The 9,534-nt window shown below is 32.9% G+C and overlaps 1 long non-coding RNA gene across 2 annotated transcripts; it reads right to left on the bottom strand.

Moving 5' to 3' along the window:
- Positions 1 to 4,135: 4,135 nt before the first annotated feature.
- Positions 4,136 to 7,593, bottom strand: LOC120257376. 2 transcript variants are annotated; one of them, XR_005535660.1, is made up of 5 exons: positions 7,505 to 7,593; positions 7,140 to 7,229; positions 5,040 to 5,136; positions 4,476 to 4,539; positions 4,136 to 4,394 (listed from the first exon to the last, which is right to left on the bottom strand). It is a non-coding gene; the product is annotated as an uncharacterized LOC120257376 (long non-coding RNA). The 2 variants fall into 2 exon arrangements; XR_005535661.1 differs by lacking the exon at positions 4,476 to 4,539.
- Positions 7,594 to 9,534: the final 1,941 nt, after the last annotated feature.

Genomic DNA, 9,534 nt, shown 5'->3' on the forward strand with positions numbered 1-9,534 from the left:
GGTTTGACTATTCTAATATTTAGAGATAATTTTAATTTTTATTAATACTCTCCATCTACCCCAATAGTTGTAGGTTTGACTATTCTAATATTTGGAGATAATTTTAATTTTTACCTATTAAAATTTTGGCTAAAATAATTTTTATATGATAAAATTTTGACGGAATATAACAATATTTTTTATCTATTAGAATTAGTTAAAGTAAAAATAGGAGAGTAGAAGTAACAATAAAACAAGTTATAATAAAATATTATGAAATTATAAGGACTTAATGTAAATTTGCGTTTTAATTGAAAATACTAATGGGATTAGCAGTTTTTAAAAAAAATAAAAGTTTAATATTAAAAAATAATGGACCCGCTATTTACAAAAATAAAAATCTAATATTAAAAAATAAGTGGGAACCGCAACTATAAAAAAATTATTAAAAAAATAAAATTTGTGCATTTCCATAAATAATTACGGAAATACGTATTTCAAAAATTAATAAAAAAATATAATATTTAAAAAAACCGAAATAATACTAACTAATATTTAAAATAACAATTGATGCAAATATTAAAAAAAATAAATAAATTTAATTATAAATAACAATTGAATTTAAATATTTCACTGCACCTTTAAAATTATGTTAATGGAAAAATAACACAATACTTAATTTTTATTAAATAGTATTAACATTTTTTTATAGAATAATGCTATACCCGAAGCTAACTTCAACTATGGGGTTAGCAAACCACACCGTAGGTGCGGTTTGATAACTCCATAGGTGTGATTTGCTAACCCCGTAGATGGAAAAGCTTCGTGGCAGTAAAGACACTTGACATATAGTATTATTGTTTTTTATATGTGTTGTTATTAAACTTAATAATAAATAATTGTTAAAGTGGAAAATTTAATATAAATTTTTAATTATAATAAAGGAAATAAGAATACTTACATATTATAATTAAAAAATATCAACATTCTATTTTAATAATAAATAATTGAAAAAGTGGAATATTTAATATTTAATATTTAATAGAAGTAAAACAATATTTGCAATATTTAATTATTTAAAAATAGATATTATTTTATTTTAATATGTTATGTTATATATTATTCCTATAAAGATTATAAAGGTCATTTTACCATATTTTTTTTTTCTATTTTTTCTCATTCCCAATGAACTACCCTCTTATACCTTACCAACCAAACAAATCTTTCATTTCCAATCCTCCTCCACTCCTCATTTTCATTACTTCCCCATTCCTTTCAATTCCCAATCCGCGAACCAAACGGCCCCTAAGATTTGGGATGTCGTAGGAATGGATGGAAAGCAATGGGGAATCAATAGAAGTAAAAATAAACTGATATTTTTTTTTATTGTTGTATGTCAAATAATAGAAATATGGAACCTACTTACACAAGAGTCTAGCATCTATAATAAATGAGAATATTTATATTTGCTATATATATATATATATAATTGACATCAATACAGGGGGCATTCATTTCAAGAAGAGTGATTTGAAGTGAAAAAAGTCAGAGAAGTGCCACTTATCTGAAGTGGTGGAACGCGATATTATTTTAAGTACTTTTGGTGTTCATTTGTCAAAAAATTGAGAATAGAACCGGAGAATTCATGTGTCGGGTGGAGTTTTTAAAGTTCAAAAAGAACTTTGAAAGTGAAAGGAAGAAAATTTTTATTCACTTCTCCTCACTCTATAAAAATTATTGAAGTTGGTTTAATTCAAAATCCACTTTTACTGACGAATGTGTACCATAAGTGGTGAAAGTCATACCACTTCCCCCATTTCCCCGAAAATGAACGCCTCCTAAGCGTATGATTAACCTTTGAATCATGTCAAAGAATATGAGATTAATCCTCAAATTATACCAGACGATAATTTGTGATTACACAACGCTTTGTATAGTTTCCTTGAGAAGATTGTCAGAGAACCAATTGAGAGGAGAATTCCAACATCAAAGATCTAATAAACCCTAGGAAGCGAGAACATCTGGTTAGTGTCCTTTGATGCTATGAGGGAGAGAAGACCGAAGAGGACTAGATGTGAGCTATTCAAGCAGGAGGATGGTTGTGGACTATGGAGGAAGATGAGATCAGGATTCCAGATTAAGAAGTTAGGAGAAGAGAGGCTAGAGACAAAACAAGAATGTCTTTTTATTAGTTTTTAAAACATAATATTTTTCAAAAACAAAACCTGGTTAACCAATCTAACAAGTTCATTGGTTCATGGTCCAACTTGGTTTAAAAGTTGTTCATTGGATTAGCAGTTTTATTAGGGTTATTGCATAAGACCGGAGTCCAGTTTCTGGTTGAATCACCCATTCTAGTCTGATTTTTAAAACATCAGAGGTTTTTCCAAAACCCATCTATCAAATTGCTCCTAAAATTAGAAAATAGTGTAATGATCTGATCGTTTCAGAGAGATAGTTAATCTAGATATTATTGTGCAGATGAAAGATAAAAAAAATAACAAAGCAAGTGATGAAGGAATATTATGGTTTACCGTTCACTTTGGAAGTCACCGGTCAATAAGACCATGTTGAATTAAAAAACTCTCCAATAGTGGGAAATTTATTGAGATTTGTTAGGATAAAATCAAACGATAAGGGGTAATGAATAAAAAGAATCTGAGAAGCATGCAAATTTACTTGGAAATCTAAAGAAGGGAAAAAAAACCACGAACAGAGGATGAGAGATTTCACTAATATTGAAAATTGAATATAAAAGGTAGCTTGCTCAATGGGTTTTAAAACACGCAATGCCGGGTTGGTGTGTATACCGCCACCAACCTCCACACAAGGCACTACGGATGCATTGCTATCCAAGATTTGTGTCAGTATTCTTTTAACAACTTGGAACATCATAGTGCTTTATGCAATTAAAGTCACTGAAAAAATAAAATCAAATACTAAAGTCGTTGATGTTGTGGAGAAATATTTATTTCCCATTTTGAAATTCAATTACAATCATCTATGTTTCTTATCTGTATGCATGTTGCAAGGAAATCTAAACATGAAATTTTAGAGTGTTGGATGAGATTAGGCTTGATTGGTGTTTCTTTTTTTTTTTCCCCTTTTCTTTTTTTCTTTTTAACAAAGGCTACAAACACCATATATTGATTGGTGATTTTGCTGCGTTTTTATCTAGATACAGATGTGTGTTTGCAAGGCATTATTTAAGCAATTGACCAAGTGGATAGTATTAGACAAAGAGCTTCCAAAGGACATCAAATGTTTGGTTAATCTGCACTATCTTAACATTTTCCTAAATGGAGATCTCATCACTTTCAAATGAATTGGTAAAATTAAATAATATGCAAGATTTGATATGCAAGAATCTACCGGGGTTTGGACAAATGTGCAATGGGCTTATGTCAAGATTACTAAAGTTGAATATGCTGGTCCTTCTTGACCTATATCCATATTGGTGAGTTGATTGAATTGAAGGAGTTGAATTGAAAAAAATATATTAAAGAGATAGGAGTGCATTTAGTGTCATAAGATGTTTTCCGACAAGTCTCATTTTTTAAGAAAAGCTGGATACCCAAATCTTGCTTCCATTTGATTCTTTATGCTGCAAAATTCATAGATCATTGAAGGACTTCAAATTGACACTTCTAAACATGAGCTCTTTATCCTTCATTGTTGTAGTCGCCGTTGTCGTTGTCGTTGTCATTGTCATCATCATAATAATGATGATAAAATATCAATGGATGCAGTTGCAATTAGGTAGCTGATATTTTTCCACTCAATACAAGAAAATGGGGCTGTAATGGCGGATTTTTTTGCCACTATAAGATACATTTCTGCCATTATAGATCCATCTGGCAAATTTATACCAGTAGATTAATTAATCTGCCGCTATAGGGCATTGATGGCTCTTTTAGCAGATAAATGCTGCTGCTACAAACCACTAAACCCACAGAATCAATATTCATTTGTTTGCTAATAGTATTAAACAATTAACTAAAAATTAATACTCACCCTCATTCATTTCATACACAAAACATTGACAAACTCAAATTAAAATTAACAATAAAGTTATATATAACATTTATTAATAAGAATTTTAATATACAAAAGTTAAAATGTAAAATCAAAAAGTATTTATATACATTTCCTTTTGAATAAAAAAATCAAATACATCAATTTCTGTGAAGATTTGCTTGGCATACACACTACACAACACAAGACTGAATTTTGCTCTTGGGTTAGAAGAGAAAGCATGGCATTCTCTTACCTGCTTGTAGCAGAAGGAAACAAGAATATATACACATAAATTTTCACAAAAAGAAGTACATTACATGTAGCAGAGATTGCTTGTTCTCTGTTGTAAACCAATTCTCATCAAGATGCACATGATAATGAGCTGTACGGCTTGTACCCTGCTTCAACATGGTTGGATTGAGTGACAATACTAAGAAATTAAAACAAAATTTTAAAGCTAGAATGAAAGTAAATTTTACTTTTACTCCTGCAGGACTGCACAAGTAGAAGTAAACTCTGTTTGATGGCAGATCTTAGTGTTAACTACAATGCCAAAAATTAGAAAGAATTAATCTGATTAGAGTCACAACTATACTTACTGAGAAATATAGACAATAATAGTCTATAACCGGGCAATAAATTTACTGATAATTTTACCAATACAAAAACTTACTTCTACACAACGACAGGACCAGACTTCATACATCAAATATATAATTGATGCTTCGAATGATGCCTAGCCAAAGTAATATATATGTCGGGCAGCAAACACTTAACTAATCCCAAACCCCATGATTTAATAAAATAGAGCATCGGCAATGTGAGGATCTAGAAGTTGTTATTTCATCTGGTAAATATGTTGAGATGAGAAGCTGGATTTAACTAATATTCCTATATTCTAGCACACTGTGTAGTGCATCAAATACAAAGGCAAAGTAGCTACATATATGTTATTATGTTATTTCATCCACAAAAATTTAGAACATCCTGGCCATAAACATCCAATAAAGATTGATAGTAAAGATTATAAACCGACAACCCACCCCTTCAATTGATTCTCTTGCAGTTGTGCTTGAAGCTGATGGTCAACCAAGATCCATGATGATCCCAAAGAAGAAAGGTTTTTCTTCAATACCGCAGCTGGAATTTGAAAGGTCAGCCGAATTTCAAAAAGAAATATTTACATATGCAAAATATTAAAAGTTTTAAGTCAAAACAGAAGGTCAGAAGAATTTCAAAATTGCATCTTCAAAAAGTTATATTCAACATGATTGATATGAAAAAAACTTTTTGATAAGAATTTCACATAGTGCTATTTCTGCAGGAGAAATATTGGCAATAACATAATTTCATCAGCATAAATGCTATTTTGCATCTTGAAGAAGCATCCAGGCAACAACAATATTTTAGTGCATGCTAAAAGTAATGCATAAAAGACATTAAAAATCCAATGAAGAAATTAAGACTAAATATATGACTTCAAAATAAAGGCCAGAAATTAATAAAAAAAAACAATGGCATTCAGATTAATGTATGAGTTCAGAGCAAAGACTGGAAATTAATCAAAGAAAATTCAGTGAAATTAAGAAGACAAATGTGAATTCATACCCTAAATCCGATTGGATAATCCTTTGATGCTCTTTTAGGATAGCATCTACTGAATGTTTTTATGGGGGCACCAATTGGATAATTAGATGACAAGACATAGATATTATAATTTATGCAACCATTCTCTTCTGCATCATAGGTTATTTTGCAGATTTTATCTCTTGAACAATGAAATCATGTGATAATTTACTTTATTTTCTACTGGTTATCATCATCATTTAGAATCATCGTATTCTTTTTTGTTTGGCATGGTAATTCTTTTAGACATTTGCATATATATATACACACACACAAACACAAAACATTGGATATTGTAGTTTTGATATTGTACGGTAAATATATATTCATATATGATGTTCTGTGGGAAATATACAAAATTTTGATATTTCTTTGTTGTGTTCATCAATATTCAAGAGCCCTTTGGAATAATAACATATCAAGAATTCGCCATGCAGGTATATCTCTGTTGGACATATATTTTAGTCATTAAGCATTCACCTCAACCATGAATCAAGCAGTGAGAATTTTATATATCCATGAATCTATAAGCTAAAATATAACAGGGCTCTAATCATAAAAACCACAAAATACATATATATATATATATATATAAGAGTACTTTGTTTATGTTAAGTATGTACATATATATATACATATCTATCAAAGCATTCCATTTAGGTTAGGTATGAATATATATACATATATCTCAAAGTATTTCATTTAGGTTCAGTATGTACAGACCTAAATGAAAAATACATGCGGAGACTTGTAGTTCTATACCCAACTTAATTGTACATATAAGAATCACATAATTTCTAGGTTTAAACTACAAACATGTCCCCCCTTAGCAAAGGCATGCAAATTGTAGGTCACACTGAGATGATTGAAAATAACAAGTTTGCCTCACTTCGCTTATTCTTCTCATTTGCCAGTAGGTTCTTCTAAGCTATTTGTTCAATGTTCCCACATAGCTAGAACCATCCCTCTATTCTTATATGCACGGGTTACTAAAATTTAATGTGTTTCATCAAACAATTAATTGTGTTATATCAGACTCAGTTTTGCTTATGAATGTAAATCGCTGAAACAGCATGCAAGCTGAAATTTTACCATAACATCTATATGCATAAAAGGCTATATTTTGTTTGTTAAGTAAAACAACGACAGCATGAAAACTTGAAGAAAATATGCCACCTTTTGCAATAAGGGAAAAAAATTAGGGGAGAAAATATCGAACTCCCAGTGTAGTTTAATCTCAACAAATTTAAGAAAGCAACCCTGCTCACTCAAACAGGATTTATAGAAATATGAACCAAAAATGGCAAACAAAGTTAATTCATCATAAGTTATGCATCAGTAATGACCATGACCTGATTTATTTATAGATACAAGTCTCCACAGTGTGATCTGGCATTTTCCACACTTTCAAATTGCTTCAGAGGGAATCATACATTTGAATTAATATCAAACGAACTAAAATCACCACTAAAGTATACGAAATAATGCAATCAATAAAGCAAGCAGTAGGCAAATACCGAGTAAATCAGAGGTTGGCTGGATGGCCTAATGCATTCTCTTGTTTGATTGCAAGCAGCAGTCTCAGTCTCAGAAAGAAAACTATAAACCTGCATTCTCTTGTTTATTGCAAGCAGTGAGAATTTATATATATTATTCCTTCAATTAATCATAAAAATCATCTTAAAAATGAGAATTTTAAGAGAAAAACTATTAATCTAATAACAAAAACTCGAAAAACACCAAAACACATGAATGACACCATCAGAGGACCACTCCTATCCAAATCTAACAAACAATACCATTAATATGATTAAAACTAGGAACAAGAACTTTGATCACTGTAGAGAGATAGAAGGGAGAAGAGGAAGGCCGGAGATCTCACCCGCAGTCGTTGAATGGCGGCGGCTGTGCAAATCCTAGCCCTCGGCGAAGACGGGTGAGAATTTGAGAAGGGTTTTTGCAAGACTAATTAACTTCATCAAAGAGTGGGTTTTATATGGACCAAAAGGGAAAGAGAGACGGTTATATATATATATATATATATATTAGATTTTAACTTTTCTTAAGAGTAATTAACTGGTATCAATTGGTTTTTTCAATGTAACCAACACTCAAAACTCATTTCAATTAAAAAAATAATTTCTTATTCATTTATATCTATGTTTATTTTATTTTATTTTTTTTAAAAAAAGTGGATATACCACATTCATAAATAAAAAGCGTGAGTCGAACATCAACGATCCCACTAGACGTGGAACTACATACACAAAACCCATTAAAACGGGAGGAACAACGGGTCTCCTCCTAACCGACAAAGAGAAACATCTCTACCCCACAGTATCATCCATACCCTCCTCCGTCGTAAAAGCAACCTCTGCCACCTCAGACTGAGGTCCAGTGAACTCTAAACTGCGTCGAATGGAGGAAATAGGATCATCAAGCGTCGATCTCAATCCATCCGGAGCTACAGAGAACCAAGATAGGATACAGTGGTCAGTCTTCAGTAAAACATCATGCGGGTGTACACATTTATCAGCAAAAATAGAATCATTTCTCGCGAGCCAAATAGACCACAAAAAAACTTTGACCACCCAACCCCCAATCTCACGAAAAAAGGGATGCAGGGCCATCCTCCAACCTTCCCAAAACATACACATCGATCGAGGGAGAGACGGTAACTGAAAGATCCCACGTAAATTCTCCCACACCTCAAGAGCAAACCGACATTGTAGAAACAAATGGTCAACAGATTCCAACACCTAATGACAAAGCACACACGTATCAGTCCGGAGCCTGTTGCATCTACGCTTAGCCAGATTAGCGAGAGTAAGGATTTTCCTCCTCCAAGCCAACCAACAAAAAGATATTGACTTTCCTCGGGCAAGGACCTTTCCAAAAGAATTTAGCAATTGGACACCGCAGCCCACCATCATTGAGGCGGTCTTAGAAAGATTTAACCTAGAAAGAGCCATTTTGCGACCAAACTCCACAATCTCAAATCCAAAGAAGTGTTAGAAGAAGGAGTCCGAGAGGAAAGGAACGTCGCAATATCCGAGTTATTCGAGAAAGGTTGACGCTCAAGCCACTGCCACATCTCCATCACCGAAGCATTCTTAAGCGTAGCCACAGAGAAATCATCCGGCCACAGATGCATGGGAGCACGACCATTGAGCCAGTGGTCCTTCCAAAACAACGTTTCCGTGCCAGAATTAACTTTAACCGTGACACAATTCCCAAAGGCCATCAAACCTTTCAAAACCCCTGACCAAAAGAACGAAACTCTACCTCTAGGTAGACCAAACAAATCCTAATTCGGCAAACTATAATTGAATTTTAGCACTTTCGCACAACACCAGTTGGAGTTAGTTAAAAGCTTCCATCTCCATTTCCCTATCAAAGCCGAATTAAAAGCAGACAAGTCTAAGATGCCCCAACCACCTTGCTCCTTAGACCTGCAGATGTTCCTCCAAGCCACAAGATGGCAACTATGAGAATTAGTGTCAATTCCCGACCACATGAAGTTCCTGCGAATCCGGTCAATATCTTTGATAACCCATCTAGGGAGACGAAAAATGGACATCCAATATGTCGGTACTATGGACAGAACCGAGTTAAGTAATGTAAGTCTTCCCCCGATAGAAAGATAATTTGACTTCCAAGTGGACAAGCGTCCTATGATTTTATCGATTAAGTTCCTCCAGTCCTCTTTGCGAGGACGTCTGCCAGAAATCAGAATGCCAAGGTAATTAACCGGCAGGAGGCCCACCACACAGTTAATTCGCTCTAAGTTCGCCTTCCCAGAACAAAAATCTTCACACATTTTTCCAAACCTCAATTTTGATGATCTCCCCAATAGGTTTTTAAAAACAACATAGGAAGACCATCGAGTCCCAGCAATACGTAACGCTTCCA

The sequence above is a fragment of the Dioscorea cayenensis genome, unplaced genomic scaffold (assembly GCF_009730915.1).
Source record: "Dioscorea cayenensis subsp. rotundata cultivar TDr96_F1 unplaced genomic scaffold, TDr96_F1_v2_PseudoChromosome.rev07_lg8_w22 25.fasta BLBR01002058.1, whole genome shotgun sequence".
Classification (NCBI taxonomy): domain Eukaryota; kingdom Viridiplantae; phylum Streptophyta; class Magnoliopsida; order Dioscoreales; family Dioscoreaceae; genus Dioscorea; species Dioscorea cayenensis.